At 39.9% G+C, this 19,763-nt stretch overlaps 1 protein-coding gene and 1 long non-coding RNA gene across 6 annotated transcripts in view; one reads left to right on the top strand and one right to left on the bottom strand.

The window, feature by feature from the left end:
* Positions 1-19,763, top strand: part of LOC111243040 (uncharacterized) — a 277,350-nt gene that overhangs the window by 22,131 nt on the left and 235,456 nt on the right. The gene's annotated exons all lie outside the window — the stretch shown is intronic.
* The window catches only part of LOC111242841 (uncharacterized), a 163,776-nt gene that overhangs the window by 27,941 nt on the left and 116,072 nt on the right, over positions 1-19,763 (bottom strand). Inside the window, exons 5-7 of one of the 2 annotated variants that reach the window (XR_015319313.1) lie at positions 1,737-1,770; positions 1,544-1,595; positions 116-482 (exon numbers count right to left, since the gene is read on the bottom strand). The exons of the other annotated variant lie outside the window; for it this stretch is intronic. This is a non-coding gene — a long non-coding RNA (uncharacterized LOC111242841). Of the gene's footprint in view, positions 1-115; positions 483-1,543; positions 1,596-1,736; positions 1,771-19,763 lie in introns of those variants that run through there. 2 annotated transcript variants of the gene reach the window in all.

The following is a 19,763-nucleotide window of genomic DNA, read 5'->3' as shown; positions in this document are numbered from 1 at the left end:
GCAGGACATAAAATGTGTGCTTGTTACTGTGGATTGCCGACACTGGACGTTTTTATCATACGAGTCTACGGATTACAAGCACCCTTCACTTGACATAGTTCATAGAGAAGGTTAGGTCGTGTCATACCTGGAAGTCGTGCTCCGCTACCCGATAGTGATGCTTCCTTGTTCGTTCCTGACAATAACTTGGACGTCCATTAGGAATGGAGCACCGTTACGGATATATGTAATTCTCACAGCGACAAAGTCCAAAAAATCTAGAAGTTTGCTCTTCTGAAGAATGCGCTGAAAAGTGACCGTAATCGTTTATAATTTATCGTATGGCTGCATTGGTCAGAGCACCCCTTGATAATGATGCAGTCCACGATGAAAACATAGTAATAAGGTAACTTTGATGAAGGCCAAGGGCGCTCATATTGTTTCCGTAGCTGAATGCACAATGTTAGAACAAGTACATGCGAGTGCATCGGCAGCACGTTCAGCTGAAGTTTGAAAGAAACGATAACAAGTTGTTAGGAAGTATCCGCATTTTTTGACTAATTTTGTAATAAGCAACAACAATAAAGTCGAATTCGTGTTATTGTCAAGTTTGCTTTGTCAGGGAACCAAGACTTTATTATCTCGAATGAGGTTCGACTAACTTCATTAAACAGATATTTTGAGTTGGTTATTGCTTCAAACAACTAACACCCAATACACAAAACAAAGCGCATATGAACGCCTGCTTTCCAGTGCCATCACGGGAACAGGTATTAATCGAATGAGTTTCATTCTATAGACGCTATTTTGCGCATCGCGTCTTTCAACCACTGCACGATTTATGCTCGCTTTTTATAATTGTTGTTTCTAGTACCTTTGTTATATGAACAAAGCCTTTAAGCTACCTCCCTGGTACAGCGTTAAAGACCTATCCCCAGTAGAAGGTCTGGTCGAGGTGGGTCTTACTGGGATTTTTAGCTACGGACCTACCTGAATTTACCTTTAGAGGTAGTAGTTAACAAGCATGGACCAGATAAAAAATATAATATTTTTATATTATTCTAAATTTTGTGAGAAAAAATCTACTTGATGTTAAGTATGAGAGAAATCAGTGTCACTTTTTTATTTGAAAAAAATATATACATATATAATTAGACGCGAATTTCTATAACGCAATATACCTTATGCCATATTTCAAAAAAGGTGAATACTAGTAGAAGGTATGTTTTGGCTATTCCACCTTCTAGAGGTCAGCGGAAAATTACATTCAAAAGCCCCCCTTTCACCCAATGATGACAGTAAAAGTCTGAAATAGCACACTATGTTAGCGAGTAATACATATTATTTAAGTAATATTGCCCAGGGTTTCGATATTTGCCGAATATTATTCGAGAATGATTCGATGTAGAGACTCTACTAGGTGACGTTTGCCCTGCATACTAGCTATGAAGACAATAACCCAGATGACAATATCTTAGTTTAACCATAACAGATCTTAAATGTTACCACAGCGAATATATGATCGAACAATACCGTAAAGAGAGATAAACCTCAGCAGACTCACCATAATTTCGTGACAGGCAGATTCAAGACAACGTTATCTCACTTGTTGTAATCTACAAATATATTACATTTGATCACGTAAATACCATTTTTATTCATATTCATTGTAATTTTAAAAGAAAAACATTTTAATAACGAAATTATTTTTGTGAACAAAATAGTGTTTTAGCAAGTATGAAAAAATTGTCACGTACTTGACTTTTTCTTCGCCGCAAAAATCATAAATGCCTGAAAAGTCAAAATCAAGCAAAGTGTGTTTGTCAATCCACTCTAAGCAATCGCAAAAATGCTAGAATTTTAAATACATTTAACATTACAGTAATAATAATACCTGTTCTTTCTGAATCATTCGAAACTAGAGAATTAAGCATTACCGGCTAAAATCAGCCTTGATACATGCTTCTCAGCACGGCGCAACAGCTTACGAAAATACGTATGCGAATCCAATATTGCCCACATAAAACTCAGCACAGAAAGGACACAGGGGAAAAGCGCTTCTGAAGTCACGTTACATCATCCATAGTTGCACAAGCCCGGCTCTATTCACCGCCAAATTACAGACAAATTGTGTAGAGCAACAGCACAACTAACAAAATGTTATTGGTCTAATATCGAATTAAAGCCTTCACATACACCCCACTATGTCCAAGAGTACAGTATACATTCATTTATATGTAAGACCCATTTCCAATGTTTCTTAGGTTAGCCTCGGGGCTACCGATTAGAAACCTAGTTGTTTCCTGTTCTACTAGCCTTCTTACATTCTGCCACAATGAACATAGGTCTAATTACTTTGTTCTAGACACTTTCGCAATGTTGTCGACCCAGTACCCAAAAGCAAAAATTACCCTGTTTCTCCGCTATTCCATTCAATGCCAGTTCGCATAACCAAAGTGTCGTACACACTGAGAAATAAAGTAGAATTCCTCTCCCGCTTATCTCGCACCATTTGCCTCTCGTCATTTGGGCTTCCTTTTTCTCCCCCCTCCTTTCTTATCCGTTAAAACGCGACACAACTTTTCTGCAGCCTGGCGAATCCTGCAGTTGGTTAAATACAGGTTTCGTTGTACCTGGTAGCTTGTCTTTTCGTAGGAACAGCTGCAGGTCCAGCACTGGTTTAGCTGGTTGCGACAGGTCAGTCCCAATCACCCTTTTCGCGGGTACTTGCTTCCTTGGTTACCTTCCTAACGAGAATATCTACGAACCAAGGCAGCTAAATGAAATGGCTAAGAAAACTACGAGACAGCATCGATAGCTTACGATGTAACCCGGAAGGATCTAGAAAAAAAAAAAAAAGGGACTACCTTAGCCCACAACACCTACAAGGGGTTCGCGCTGTCACACGAACTATAGGAGGCGTAAGAAAATAGTCCAGAGGAGGCGCAAGTCTTCCTATTTTAAAGGGAGACAAATCGCACAAAAAACAGAGAGAAACTTGGAAAGCATAACGAAAGGAGACTAACAACTTCGAGCATCCTGCGTACAAATGAAGGCACCAGATGCTCAAAACGCGAATACGCACCGCCCTGAACGGCTTTGCGGCACAGGAATATAGACAAGTAAAGACTATTAGAGAATAAAGTTCCTTCGTCTTAAGGAACTGCAGATGAGGACGAAAAGGAGAATCGGGAAGACGAAATGCGCATCTGACCAGCTAGAACTCACCAACGTAGCAAAGCATATCAGCTCGGCATAGCATAGAGGAAGTCTAGCAAAGGACATCTTTTTTTGGCCCAGAAGCGCTAATCTCCGAAAGTTTCCCCTTGTAAACCCATTAATGTAAACCAACAGATGAAACAGACTGTTTGTAGAAAGCGTGTTTATGAGAGCTTATATTAGAGCTTCGCTAGTAGAGCGCAAATTGCTGGAGAGTGTATAGAAACCTGTTATGGGACTCGCGCCTGCTTGTGAATGCTGCTCTAACCTACAAGTTTAGACTAGGAAGGTTTTCGGTTCGGTGTCGTCAGCCATATTCTATGCTGTAGCCGCTGCTCAAAGTAAACGCGATGGGAGAAAAAAACTCAACTCAGTTCTTCTGGACAACGAAGAGGTTCCCGGGCAGCGGTCTCAAGCTGCATTCAGATGACAGGATTAATTTCTACCTAGTCACAGCTAAGTAGAAAAGCCTAAAAATATATGTGCTTTATTTGATTTGAGCGTAGAATCTAATGAGCTAGGAAAACGAGACCGCCTTGTGTGATCACAACCAGATGCTTAAGTGCACCTACTATGTACGCGTGAACATCCAAAAGCTGTGTCCACCATGAGGAGACAGCTCTTGTTGAAAGCCCAGGGTTAAAAATTAAACATTTGTTTAGGGAACATAAATAGTCGTTATGTGGGTACCAGACGTCCGAACTCGGATCTCTGTGCCTCGTTTGCGAAGTACTCGAATTTGCAAGAAAGAAAAAGCTGCGAAGGGATATAGATCATGCTCTATGAACACACGATAGTGGTTTTTTGAATAAGAAAGGTCTAACCAGCTCATGATAGGTTCGGTATATCAGTGAAAAAAAGCCTAACCGTATTACAACTAGAGAGAAATCAGGCTCAACGAGAAAACACGCGGCTAACTTGTCGGGCAGAAAACCGCTTTAACTATCAAGGCCGATCGGCACAAATCGAACAATAAAAAGGAAAGCTTGTATCATGATTACTAGACGCTGTCGCAGCTGAAGCTTTCTTTAGTTTCGGCTCAGCCATCTTTTGGGAGCCTTCAGGGTAAGAAAGGACTGGAGGATGGGAAAGGTCCACACTCACGAACAAAATTGCTAGGGCAGTTATGGCAAGAGGCGTGGACGTTTCGAACTGCAAGAGTGCCCTGCGCGTGAACACACAGCAATTCGGATACCTTCGAACGGGTTGAGAGGCCATACGAATAGTCGAACCACAAGTCAGCGACGGTAGAAAATGTAGTGATACAAGAATAATTAAAAGAAAAAAAGAAAAAAAACAGATAATAATGTCTGTAATACAAATGCCGAAGTATTTGCAAATTTGATAAGCGTATTATTAAAACGACTACAAACCGTTGGCAACGAAGTAAAAAATTAGGGTAAACGTTACCATCACAGTTGTATCTACAGACTGATTCACCTCAGTAAAGCTATATCACAGACTTTAGCGATAAAGCAAACAGAAATTTTATCTTTAAAGATCATATAACTAATACTTCCGTTATAGATAGCTAGCTGAGGGTGCTAGCGCGATCCTGACGCGGCAAAACGGAGTGGTGAATCCGTAATAGAATGGTCACCGTTTTCACTATACGGAAGTACGATCACAATAACATCAATATGGTTACAAACCTAGGATTGAGACAATAGCTGAGGAGATGAGGGTCTGAAAATGGGTTTCGTGTCTTTGGATATACAGAGAAACCTCATCCAATTACGCTTAGCTATATCCTTGTCATTATTTTAGTACATTATGCATTTTGTTGGTTACATTGCTATTACCATACGATCGATCGATCGATCGCTCTGGTTGCTCAGAACACTGGATAGTTCAGATCCGGATACAGTAACTCCACATGCACACTACACCAGCATCCATAAGTAGAATGTACATTTAAAATTGAACTACTAAGGCTGCTTTACGTACAACTTCGAAATTTATGTCCATCGAAACTTAACTCTCAACTAAGCATATTAAACGCGGTATACTCCAATACACATCGCAGACAACACAGTAAGGCATACGCTTTTTTCCATATAATATTGGGTAACGCAAACATTTCCGACAACTTTGCATAGATACAGCACGATATATCTACAAGCGATATATGTGATCTGTCAGGTGACCTTTTTAAGTTGTCAGATTTTGACCCCGCACGTAAATGACAGACTTTGCGTAAAGCGTCATCTTTAACTTTCATATACGCTTATTTGCATATACATACGTTATGCGTAAAAAACACGTTTAAGCAGTGGCCGCGCTGATTTTGCTCTTGACATTTTCGCAACCCTGTGAGTTTCGATTATCTCGAGCCAGAAGTTGCTCGATGGCTAAACAGTCAAATGGAGTGGTAAACAATTGCAGAAACGGAAGAGTCGCCCCATGGGCATCTTAATAATGCATGTATTTATGTACGTATTTACTCATCACACGTATACATACTGTCATAAACACACAAAGACACTCACACATGCTCACTCAAGATAACGCGGCCATCTTATAAGCAGCCTATACCATATAGGAAGGCGAAATACAATACGGTGAGTATACATATGCGGTCCATCTCGAAAAGGGCCAGTGTAATGAAGGTCAGACGACGATGACGACTGTAACGGCTACAGCAGCTGTTGAAGCTACTTATGCTATTTTGCCCCTGTCGCCTGTTACAGTCGCCCCGTTAATAGCGTAATTCGTTTTCTTCTACATTCTATCTAGCTAAGCGAATTCAGTGAAGCTCCGCCCGCTTTTCGATTTCCGTTGTACCCCATTACGAAGCCGTACTCTGCCAGTTTTTAATGGGACAGCTATCTAATGCGTCTTGCCGTTACCACGTCTTCCTTTGCTTCCGGTCTGTACAAGACTATCCCTCAGCCCTAGCGGCTCAGGTTGTCAACCAGAAGGCTCTGTCATTGTTGTCACGTTTTTCTATTTGGAGAACATCGCCTTTCTCGTTTCGCCCTCTATCCGCTCGTCACTATAAACAAAATGTAAAAGGTTTTCTAAGGTTCGTATGAGAACAAACACAGTGCCAGAAAGCGCTGCGACTGCATTCGTTTACTCTGGATCTCCTCGCCTTCATATCACACGGTGAAAGGTAAAGAGGCAGGATGAGGAAGCAAGAACAAAAAAGGGAGTAAAAGGAAGATTTCATTAGTCGGTCTCGTAGAAGTGACACCATTAACGCTGATTCGATGACTATATGGGCTATAGTGAAAACAGTGACCAGGACAATAGCCACAACTACCAAAACTCGGGTTCTACAGGGTGGGCGACTCGGACTGTAAGTCACTGGCGTACGCACAATGGGCTTTGATCAACAGTTTCGTTTGCTCGAGTGGCTCACAGGAAACCATCGATCGTAGCTCGTCGCGACAATAACGCCACAACAGGATCGACAGTAATAACAAAAATAACACTAGCCCAACGTACCGAATGGCAACAACGCAATACATATTATTGGCGTGTGCTGTGTTTCTAAATCAACACGGTACTCCTGTCTAAGTAAACAAGTTAAGCAGACGACGCTTGGATAATAAGCTGATCGTAGACAGCGAAATTCGAGTTTGAAAGATGTCAGATGTATGCGCTGACAACCGACCACCACGTTACACTAGTCTGCCATTGACCAAGAGTACAGAAAATTCATTCAAAGAATAGTGGCTCTACACTGGTTTAAGAAAATGTAGCAGAATTTCCCCAGTTGTGTGACTAAGAAGAGGAAAAAGAGGAGAGGGCAATATAGGAAAGATACCTTATAGTTGTAAAACAATGCCCGAAAGTATAGCAACAGAAGTAAGAACTCTGGCTGGCATAAGCAGCCATTAGCACCCGAAGTTTGCAGCTGAAGGAGCCCACTGCGACAATGCGTGAAAACTGCAATTCGGATGTAAAAGATATTATTGTTCAATGTTAAAGCAAAAAAATTATTCAAGACGTGTTGTTCTAAGTTGGGCTTACTTTATTTCTTGATGGTTTACTCGAAGGAGGTTTACTACCGGTAGCTGGCTGAATGGAAGACGATGAAGCAATATCAAACAGATTTGCTCGATTAGACTATTTGTAGGGGTACGTGTGTATATATATAATTATACAGACAGGTTTGCTGTGTACCGGGGCGGAACACTTTTTTAAGCCCGCTGTATGGGACTCAAAAAGGTGTTCCGCCCCTACCTACCAGCTTTGTATCACCACTTTGAAAAGATATTAATACGAGGAAAAAGGCTTTTAGTTTCCACTGTTTTAGTTTAGAGGACAAGCAATATGGGACAATTTTGTTAGTTATCTTACTATATGCTGACCTTGTATCTAGCGTTATTTCGAGAGAACGACTGTGGGCTTTTGGTCGTCCATTATGATTTTTCGAGAAGTTCCATCTTTAATAAGACAATACACAAAAGACCTTACTCACATTATGGCGCTTTGCAAAGCAAGCTATTTTAGCGTTTCTGAGACTAACTGTAAGATAGCGAAGTTATCCAATTGTGAGCTCGGAAAAATACAGCCCTTTGTTTACGGGAAAATCTATGACATGTTCTACGACCAACCAGCGAATAATCTCTGTTAATTTCTCGCATATGAGAACTCGCGTGCAGAAAAATCTATGGCGACCAGACTCTAAATGCTAGGTGTTTCTTTTAGTGGCCTCAGGGTCCGGGTTAAGAGAATATGAGATCTGAGTTTGAGGAAAGATTCGGTATAGGTTATTTTCATGCCATTTTCCTTGAAGGGATATGTATAGAGTATTTTAGAACGGAACGAACATACTTTAGAAGGAAATTTTAATAATCATAATTTAGAAGGGATGGCGGAGCGAACCTGTTTTTTTTTCGTGTAAATGCTTATGCTACTACGATTATTGGTTTTTCATTTACAGAAGATCAGTCAGTTCGCAGTAGGGCTTACGGTTGGTTTTTGTCATAAAGGTCATCATAGTTGTCTATTGAGATGTATCCTTTGAAAATGCGGCTTTATTATATTTAAATATACGTAATTACTGCAATTTATATTCTAGATATTGGATTAGGCTATTTATAGTTGGTCTATCTTCAATATTACACATCTATAATGAGTTTGTATAAGAACTGCAATACTTACGAATGCAAATTCATGCATCGTGCGGAAGGTGCGGGTTTAATCGGCGGGGTCTGGTCATCAAACTCCATCAAACCAGCATCTCCATCAAGCAAGGTTTACGCGTATTTGTAAATTTAGGCATTCGTATATTGCATAGTTACATCCCAGAAGGAATTGCTAATGCCAGTATTAAAATACGGCAAAAACTTAAGGCGCATCATGATAGTCTCATGGATCTTTCGTAAAATGGGCTATAATTCCATAATGTGCTAAACTTGACACTGGTCAAAAACGGGTGACATTATGTCAAAAGGCGAATCAGGGCCGGGCAGAAGATTTACGAACATCTCACAACTTGGAATTAGAGTGCTTCAGTTATGAGCCTAGGGCCCATGTCCGAACTAAAAAGAATTACTATAATCAGCGATGGATGGAGCCCCGATAAGCACCTTTTCCTTGCGATATGGTTGCCATGTCTGCTATCATTAGAAACATAGAACAGGGGTAACATAAGTAAAATTGCGCACAGATATTATAGTTTGTCTAATCTATGTTCACCTATCGCCAAGCCTTAGAGCCTTGATTGTCTGACCAATGAATGTGCCAGGCATTGCTGAAAGGCTATCTTAACAGGCATAGCTGAATCCAATGTCATATTTGCAACAAGCATCGATTGTGTCCCATACGCCTTAGCACAACTCGTCCACCTTTTTAAACATATATCATACACCTTACGACAGTTTGATTGTCGTAGAAGATTCTCGTATTTGGAGGAGCTCGGCGCTTATTTGGCTCTTCAGACACATCTGGTCGAACCCTCATTACTTTTTTGAGCTACGCGAACCGTTCGTAACTGCCGACGCGAGAAGAGGACTCTTTGAAGGTTGAATCTGCGGCATTTGAGTGGCTTCGGAGCGACAGCAAACGCAGACGTGACACAACTTCGCACTTTCATCAACCAATAGACTTAGTGCATTATATAAACTGATAAACGGCTTCATCTTTTTCTATCTTGAAAATAGATACAGGTAGAAAAAAGAATAAGAACTATTCTCGGAAATCGGAATTATACAGCCGCTATAACAGGATCCCGTTGGAGCAAGTTCAAACCAAAATATTATAATAACATTACTTAAATTTTGTGCTTTTGAGTATACAAATGGCTTTGGAAGCTGTTCTGTGTGCATTATACCTTATAGTTCATTTGGGTGAGAAGAAAATTGGATATTTGTATTCTCCAAAAGGAAATCTTTGAAATACGAAGTGGTTTCGTCGCATTCCCACATGAGACAGTAAAGTGAGCCGTAGTACACTTCGTTTTCAATACGTTTGCGACTATTCTTTATAATGCACCTGTTGTTGCCTATTGAGTCAGTCTAACTCTCTGACATCGTTCAGGTTTGCATAAATAAGTATATTTCCCTATCGAGGCCTGTTTCTGTCTCACAAAGCTAGTACAATAGACTCGTAAAGATCGCTTTGAAAAAAAATTAGCCGGATTTTGGCGAGCTGATATATACCGATCACGGTAAGAAAACTCACTCGGCAGCTGACATGTGTGAAGTTTTAGCCTCTGAAGACATCATTCTCCAAACAGAGAAACTGAGCGTGTTGTCTTCTTGAGACGCGTTAAAAGCATTCGGATGATCGTATTCTATAAACTGAGGTTGGATCAGTGAAATGTGTCTAGACTCAGGACTAGTCCTTAATAGTCTGTCAATAGTATGAAGTCAAGCAATTTCACCGTGTTTAAATCTGTAATTTTCCAAACAAATACAAAAGGGAATCAGATATTATTTCATGGTCTTCGCTTGAGCTATATTAACGAGATGCTATGCCATATTTACAGAGTGCGTTGAATTAATCAAAGACGACACCTGGAGATAAGACCCAGGGTTTCGCTAGCTTGAGTTCATTAACCTGAATATACATACAGTTCATGCAGCCAAACAGATCAAATCTCTATACAAAGGAATTTTCCATCACTATCTAAGCTCCAAGATATTGTAAGTTTTGTCGAAAGTTAAGGCATGGGGGCCTAAAGTGATGCGAGTTGCAATAAGAAAACCTAATAAGAGATCTACTCAATAACCTGATGCAGTATTAGATAGTTTACTATTATGGCGTATATTCCATACGTTTAGAACTACTCTTCTTTATGCCGTCATGCGGAAACGTCATAAAAGAATGATAGACATTGCGCAGAATTATCCTACTCAAGGTAGAGGCTAGTTCACTAGGACCATTAAAAATGAGTTCATCACACACTTAATTAGAGGCGAAGTCCTAATTTAAATGAGGCTCAAAGCCAATTTTGTATTCTAGCTCAAGTCACTAGTTCATATTCATAACGGTATGTTCTTATCAGAAAAATATTATTATTATTATTACCTGTATTATTAACTCAGAAGTGAAAGTTCTATTAGAAAAGAATATGGTTTTCAAGAGAGCAAACTGCTGGGTTAAGATCACCAGTGGAAACATGTTGCAATGATCCTTGCTTGAACTTGGATCATCAACCTTTTGCTTAGGTAATTTTGTGAATACTCAACTATCATACTTTACTTATGAAAGTATCAAGTACCATGAGTTTATACAGCAAGCAGACATGTTTGCGTATAAAGTGAAAGATAGGCCCTGTCGCGTGATATCCTATATACGGAATAGTTCGTGAGTGCTAGTAAAAATTTTTAGCTTTTTTCATAGACACGATTCGCCTATCAAAAGTGTCCTCACGATACCTAAGGACTCTCAGATCTTTTATCTCGCTGTAATAGTCTAAGAATTTTCCTAGGGAGAGCGAGAGAGATAGAGAGAGAGAGAGAGAGAGAGAGAGAGAGAGAGAGAGAGAGAGAGCCAAAAATGTGTGAGAATACTTCGATGGATGGGTAATTGTAGTAACCTGTATAGGTTAGTATTGTACTTCGTTTTCGTGCATCCTGTTACCAACCAATAGGTATTCGTGACAGATTAATAGGTAACGCATCTGCCTGCTACTCTTTGGGACACGTTGTGACCTATCCAGCTATACCTCAGGGTGTGAAATTAGTATTTCAGCAAAGTACTTGTTGTTTCAAAATAATCCCTGTTTACTCTTGTAATCAGTGGGTCGATATTTTGGAAGCTCCCTACCATAGATACACGTATACACTAGATTTGGGTCGTATCCATGTTTACAAATACGAATCAATAATGTTAAGCAAATACGAGGCATTTTCTTAATATTACTTCAAGCGAAAACTAACTGCGGCTTTACTAAGCCCTTCAATGGAGCACTGTGCAATCTGTGCATAGGTATAATCGCCCGACTGAACTCATACACACCAGCTGGTCTGATAAAGTAGGGAATCGCTTGAAAAATGTGCAATTCTTCGTGTGCTACGGTTCATTTTCATATATAAATATTAATTTCATTTTCAATTTTATTAGAAATAAATATTTTTTAAGACGCTATTACTAATAAAATCTTAGCGACTTGTATGGAACATTTGACCGAATGTTTCCCAATAGCCATTATCTGCAATTTGCCCCGTCAGTAATGCTATATGGGACGTTCTAACGATGAAAAACTAATAGGTTGCCCTCGTTACTCCGCTTAGGGGAAGTTATTTTAAATTTTGCATTCGGTTCATGTTACTAAAAAAACATAATGCCGTATCATTCAATCATCGACCCGATCACTTTCTTTTGATATTAAATAAACCAGGTAACGATTGCTGATTTCCTCGATTTCGGTTTGGTGTGTCTCTACTGATTTAAACTACGGAAGCTTCCTAGGCTGTTAATCTATTTGCTTAACGAAAACTTAGAACACAACGTTGATACAGGTTCAGTTTCATCGTTCAGTCATGGGCGTATGTTATACTAGTTCATTAACTGGGTTTATATAAAGTATATCATTGGCAAGATGTTATTGTAAAAAAAAAACCAGGCTCGCAGCTGACGCAGTATGCTTATCGAAAGAAATGTAAAAGTTATCCGTTGTATCGCACGTCGAAGTTTGACGTCCATGTAAGTATCTTCGCTCCACCCCTTAACGCTCGGATCAAATTTATCCAGAAGTCTTCTTTTCTAAGAAATGCTAATTTCTTGCCCTGCCTCTTCTGCGTAATACATTGGTCAATATACTCTATGCTGTATCTGTACCCCCTCTACGCCAATCTATTTTATGCCACAATTTATACAAACAATATCCACACAGTGTTCACAGTATTTCAACGAAGTACTACGCAAGCCTAAGATGGACTACCGACAGCATCTTGGAAACTACATTAACACTCTGATACAATTCGTGAAATGCCGTCACAAAGGCTAATAATATACCGTTTACTCCAGCATTCTGCCTCTACCGCTACACGAAGCAAAGCCCTAGCGAATTGTTATGTAACAGTATTACGTATATACGTATTTCTAAATATATGAAGGTTTCCCTTAAAACAATTTCCCGTGTACCCCAAAACACGTTAGAAGGTAAGCGTTTCTGACGCAAAGACAGCTGGCTGCCTCCTAAAATTATCACGTTTTGCAGACAAGCACGCTTACCACTGGGGGGGGGGGAGGGGCGGGTGAGGGGGATTTTGCCTCGAACACAAAAATGGGGCAAAAATTCGTCTGATTTCCGTGAAATTTTCGAGGTCTTTGTTGCCCTTGTTTTTAGTTCATTTTAGATCTGTCTACTTTGCGGAACTTGCTACGCACATGATTGCCCAGTGCTGGCTCACTCTTGGGTAAGAAATGTCACTGCATATACCCCGATGCTAATATAATCCCAGCCAATCTGTCCTTTGATTAATGTTTTAGATCCAATTTATTTTGCGGCTCTCAGATTCGTCTCCTCGTTACGAGACTACCACAGAAGATCGACGTCGTACGCATGCCGTTGAGAGTAAGTACGCGATTAAGCGGCGGAGAGAGAGAACTGAAAACTCTCGAAATTATAAGGTTCACGTTAGTTAACTGCAAGTTTTGGGCATTGAACAAATACGCGGTTATAGTGCTAACAGCAACACTGCGATTGCTGAAGTCCTCCCAAAAAGCCGAGCTAGTAAAATTATCGATTTTTATAAAAAAAAAAAATCGTAAATAGAAGATTTTTTGAGATGCATTGAGTTCTTCATGCGTGAAGCTTGTGTAATCTACCGTCTAAAAAAGCTTGAAACCTAATGAATTGAGGTAATTAATTGATAAGTACTTTGGTACTGTGGCCGCGTACGTCGTGCAATAGTGTTCGCGTAAAACGATTTGCCTCGATGTAATCGACAAATAAACTTCATTAAGTTCTGTCCTTTAACGTATCGACACGTTTCAAGTGCTAATGTAACTCAAGCGTGGCGGAAAAAGGTTTGCCTGATAGTGCAATGATAACTTGCTTGCCGACTCTGCTCGTAGACATACCGCTAGGCAGCCCGCCGTGTCAAGGAACGCTTAACGGCATAAATAAACTCAGAAGAGGCAATTTCAGCGTGACGAAAAGTGCCAATTTTCGAAATAATAACAATATTCAGTCTCAGGCGAATTCGAGTTCAGTTGTACATACCAATAAATCGGTAGTGTACAGTTGTAAGTGTTATGCCAAATTGAAACAAATTAATAAAAAACTCGTATCCACTCGACGATAAGTGTATCCGCTCTTATCTTGCTATATTATGAATCGTCTACTATATCTTGTGCCTTTCTAACCAATAGAACATTATTTTCGTTAGATTGTCCGTTCCGTATGGCTCGTCGACGTTTTTCCGTCGAATCAAAGCTTACTGCCCGGTACGGTGATCCCCTAAAAGTAGTGACGCTGGTATGTATGACACAGCCACTAACGCAGTCATCTGATTGATAGGTGTCACCGTCGTTTTCATACACACACTTACTAGTATTTAAATACGAGTTGTCTACATATTTCCCATGACAGCAGGAACAGAATGATTGCTCTCGCTCAACACAGTGGCCTACGTGGATTCTATTTTTCTAGGCACCCCTTTATGCGTCAGGCATATTGATGTGCGAACCAAAGATAAAACGCACTATAAATAATGCCAACACTACATAAAACAGCAATTACGTTAGGTAATAGATATAGGCGTGCACCTGCGTCAAACTGTGGCGGGGTAGCAAAAAAACAGCGGTCAAAAGCAGACGATCTCGCATCTCAAACAGCTAGCACCAATTTTTTGCGAGTGGCAACTTTTTCAGCTTCCTGCTGCTCGAAATGAGCGATTGCCAAATAAACACTGGACATTAAGATATTCTACGTATTCAATTGTTCTTGCAAAACGGTGCTCGCACTTTGAACAATCGGAGAAGTGCGTGCATATATATATATATATATATATATATATAATTGTATACGCATTTCCTCGATTCGAGGGCAAATGTATATATATATGCCTTTGCCTATTTCTTACTCATAAGGTTAATTCATCAGCATATATATTGATTCAATGATCAATATCTGGTCTTTACAGTAGACAGCATCATTGTAGCTTCTCAAATAATACGCTATTAGTTAATTATTCGTGTTGAAAGCTAATCTTACTATCATCACGAAACCGGTCGTATTAAATCTTAGCGTTTTTACCATCATCGTAAAAAATCATTGTCTTATAAAGCTGGATGATAGCGAACACCATGTCAGGACCGCCGTAATCCATATTATTAGATAAAGCTTTCTGGCGTAGAACAAGAGTTATCGAAATGCATCGAGTGCTATCGGAAGGACGACACACCTCTTTAAGCCATGAAAATTAAAGTCGATTTGTCACCAATGCCGGGCCAGGTATGGTTGTCAAGACAATACAACGGGATGGTCCATGCTGTTCTGAGAGTCGATCATTTGCATCAGAGGAACGTTGTCTCACTTCGTAATCACCACCGTAAGAACCACCCCCGCGACCCCCCGAACTGTACTAAAAAACAATTCGAATTCGGAATGAAGTGTATTGAAAAACAATTCTAGCATTATTCCAAAGGCTCGCCGGCTTCTAGCAGCATGAAAGCAAATGGTTCATTTGAAAAGTCGAACCGAAAGTTCGAGTCCTGAATTATGTTATATCGGTACGGTATAACGAAGATTGAAGCCAGCTCAATAAAGGTGAGCGATCTGAAATCTACCTATATCGAGTAATTGATTATTGCGACACCTGACATGATTCTGCAAATGGGTAAGTGCGAAAAATTAACCTCTTGAAAGAGTATTGCTACTTTACTCTTTAGAGGATAGTGGTCGGCTAGTGAGAACTGTTACCTAAAAATCAGTTTTGCATTGTTTTAGAGGAGGTCACTGTCGATCACGCGTCCGCCTGCCTAGGCTCTTCTGAACTCCTGGGCACTAATTAGTGTAAGTAGACCTATATTCAACTACATCTGTGTCATATACGCTGTTATTAATACTGTTCAGGATGACGATGCTAGGTATAGTGCCCAGTTGCCGTACGATCAGGACCTAGGTGTCACTTTTGACGCTGACCTTAAGTTATGAGCCTACGTCGTTCACTGCTCAAAAGTAACATCATAACTATGTAATATTCTATGGTGAACCTTTTACCTTACAAAATGCTTACTTGAAACGTCCCAGTTTTCTAGTGGTTGTGTTGCTCACAACCTATTGGTCCACACTGGGTCATAGCATGTTAAACAAATGTTCTGAAACTCTTCTAAAACGATCGGCATAAACGTGTGGTGTGTCACACGACCCTGCTGACTAAACGCTACGTCTGTCCATATAAAAATGATCTGCAGAAGCCACGCGTAACACTTTTAATAATCTAATTAAGAGAAGTAACCTGCACAGTGACGGGTCCATCGGTGCTTCAAAAGTTGCTACCCTTGACATTGGTAACAATGTCCTTTCACGGCAGGTGGCTAATTCATAAGGAGTTCGTTTTATGCAATTATATTATAACCATTTCGTAAATGTTTTGACTAGACGAGACCTTGTATTATGTTTACACTGAACTGAAAACCAGATCTATGATAAACTGGCCCAAAATTGCTTAACACGCAATCACGATACGAGGGTATAGGGAGGCAGAGGAAACAGCTTCTGTTTCCTGAAAACCCAAACTATTCAAAGTGGAATTTAAGGTCAGACAGGCACCTTAGACGCTAATCAACTTGGGCTAACCGGTCGAACATTGGCGAAGAGCCCAAGACTGCTTTGGATGCAGATGGATCATTCTCTTCCACTAACGCGCATAACAAATGTATTCTGTCATTTGAGAGCAAACATGTTAAATTGAAATCATATTTCCACGTACCGATCCCCTGTACAAAGATGGTATAGCTTATAGAGGTGAAGTTGATCTAACTTCGAAAGTGAGCCTAGGTAGATGTGGCTCGTTTCGTGCTGGATCCGGCCAGTTATCTGAAACATTGCCTAATGGCAGTATCAACTGTGTGGCCTCGTAACACTTAGATACAAGTACTAACTGCTGTGCGGTAAGCTTGGAGACTAGGAAAAGCGAAAAAAAAGCGTCAAGATTCAGTGCAAGTTGAGGACCAAACCCAAACCCCACAATAGTGACTCGTAATGTGTTGGCGTTGACTGCAAGTGCATACCACGATCACGGCAATGTTCTAGAAGTCGGTGAACTATGAGCATGCTACTGATCCCAGCTGTTTAATAGCCAAATAATTAGGGGCAGCTGTGCAACAGTATGCGACAAAAACAATACATCTGCGCACCGGGGCGACAACGGTGGGCAAATGTGTACTTTAAGTCAGCAGGAAAAGGTCATGTTTGTTGCAAAGCCTATTGTTCGATGAACTCTTTGCTTTGAAGAAACAGTGTTCTGAAATATTTTGCCGCTCAATTTATGAATAAAGAGATCCAGGGGCCATTGCGCACGTATTGCTCAGGAACACGCTTACATATATATCAATAATTATCACTTATATATGTATATATATATATATATATATATAGAGCGAGAGGGAGAGAGACTCTAATTTAAACAAATTAGCAGGCACGCGTTTACTTGCCGCTCTTAGCAAGAGTAAAAAAAAAACCATGCTTTTATAGGCAAAAAAACAGCTTTGCTATTCTACATGTCGTTCGTATTAAAGTAAACAATTCAGACGCACGAACGTTACGTGGAACAATTTCGAATCATGCATGTATTAGACAATGAAGATATATAGAAGGATGGACAAACCTTCCAACCAGGCCTGTCTCCTGTAGGACGTGCAAAAATTTCGTTTATCAAATACGTATCGAAGCACCGGACCATCATTCTTATTTATGATGAAATTAGTAAATATGTAAATTCGAAATTATTATACATGAGTGTTCAATGGGCGTGACATTTCGATATGTAGCACGGAATAGAAGCAGTCTTACATTGGACAAATACTGAAGTATACACTTGGTTTAGAGTTGTGATAAGATAGGCTTACAATTGGAGAAGCATCCATGTCATTTGCTGTTTTTAATCTTTAACTATAAGTCGATACGGCTGTAAAATGACTCAATTGTCTGAGTTGTTAAAAAGCATACTTTATAGCTCAATATCTGTCGGCTGGTTAATAAAATACTACGGTTGAGAATAGCTTATTAAAAGGGTTTCTAAGTCGATTACGATAACAAAAAGGTGAGATTCTATAGGTAACCAAATGTAGAAAAAGATTATATAAATAGTAACTCCTACTGGGATACAAGTATTTGTCAAGCGAACACTCATTTCATGAAATGCTGATTTCGTAAACGACTGTGCTATATTCTTAATTTCAATGGTATCACTTTTGTTTCGTTGAATTTCTTTAGATTGTATAACTATCCTGATATCAATGAAGTAATAATTAATCCATAAACATTGTTAAATTTCTCAGGTGAGTCAATAGCTAATATTACTTCAAGCCAGAAACGTAGATACTCTAAGAAAACGACATTTCCCAGACAGTTTGTGACTCGGCATTCGTATCCGGACCATCGCAGGACTGTTTCGTCCTGTTGAGTTTAACGGCACTCATTCAACAACGATTATTCATAAATTCACAAAAACCGATCAGGAATTCACAGCACGAGGACGACCGGCGAGAGCCTGAACAAAACCGTGTGGTCAGTTAAAAAAGAAGATGGTACATTCGCCATTACCAGCCACCCTCCAGGTTCCAATATTTCGATGGCCTCCAACTGGTCGATGCGTACTGCTAGGGCTCCACGCCTAAACATATTAGGTTGTCTATAGAAAGTTCTCATATATCTAGAGAGAACTATATTCGTCGTATCTATGTAAACCTTTCTGGGACCACTGACGTCAGTATCAGGCACAAGTTTTTCGATCTGTGCGCAGTTCAGGGCTGGCTCTGCCAATTGCTTTTCGTAGTTTAGTTTTCCAGGATACTGTTCGATTTGATCGTCCTGAACGGGGACGATGGTCAAGTTAACCAAAAAATTAAAAATGCACGACCGCGCCTCGTCAGATCGTTGAAAGTTCGTTTAGCTTTCAATAAGCAAAATCAGTCGTGTGGGTATGTCGATGAAGTATTCAAGTGCATACACTTACAACACGGCTGTGTCAAGTGAAACCTTGTTATTATGACAAAGTAATGACAGACAGGTAATGTTATATTTGATGTACAACTTCTACTATATAATGTATCAGTTCTATGCTTCTATAATAAATATGGGTGAGAATAGATACTTCACAGGCTATTGTACCCCTAAAACTATGTTTGGGAAACCCTGAAGACATCACAGCAGAACGTTAATGGGGAGTTGCAATGACTACGGCTATACCCTGTCGTAATGTATTTTCCTTTTATCTAACGAACGATCATTGCTCCAGAATACCGATGATTTTCATTGTCGGCTTTTCTAAGAAACAACAAAAGGTTTTTTCCTATTTCCCATTATTTTTATTAGTAAAGAAAGATCGTTTCCAACGGTCACTTTCTGTCTCGATCTCAATGAAATAGCTGTTTGTTCTTCATTGATTTATCTGATATTATTTATCTATTGAGGTGTCACGTGTACTCATCTATGATGACTTCAAATAACAATTATGAGAACTCGTTCATCGTTATTGATGGTTGATTGTCTTAGCCCTGTTTACCATTATATATTCTCTTATATATTACTCTTATTGAGTAACTACTGCGCAATAAGTTACGGCAAGCAACCAACTATCAATTGCTTTCTATGGCATCTAATTTTTCCACTCACAAGTATACCGTAGCAGCTAGTCATGACCTCCTCAAGCTCAGCTTACGCTTGATCGAAGAACACGCAACTTACACAGAACATATCTGGTTAAGACTAGTATATATAGTTCGTTACAGAGCAAAGAAAGACCCTAGCAATTGCTTGAAGCCGATGCGATGCACCTGTTTTGGCAAGCCGGTGGGTCGCTTGTGATAGGCATCGTAGATGTGGCACACGGGGTCGCCAGGGGCTACGGCAATTAGTTGCTTGTGGGGCGTGTGATTATGGCCCACCACAATGTTAGGCCTGACTTAATAATCCCAATAGGCCCTGATAG

The sequence above is a fragment of the Varroa destructor genome, unplaced genomic scaffold (assembly GCF_002443255.2).
Source record: "Varroa destructor unplaced genomic scaffold, Vdes_3.0 BEIS01000001.1, whole genome shotgun sequence".
NCBI lineage: Eukaryota > Metazoa > Arthropoda > Arachnida > Mesostigmata > Varroidae > Varroa > Varroa destructor.
Note: the sequence above shows the minus strand (reverse complement) of the source record. Positions and strands in the feature narration are given on the sequence as shown.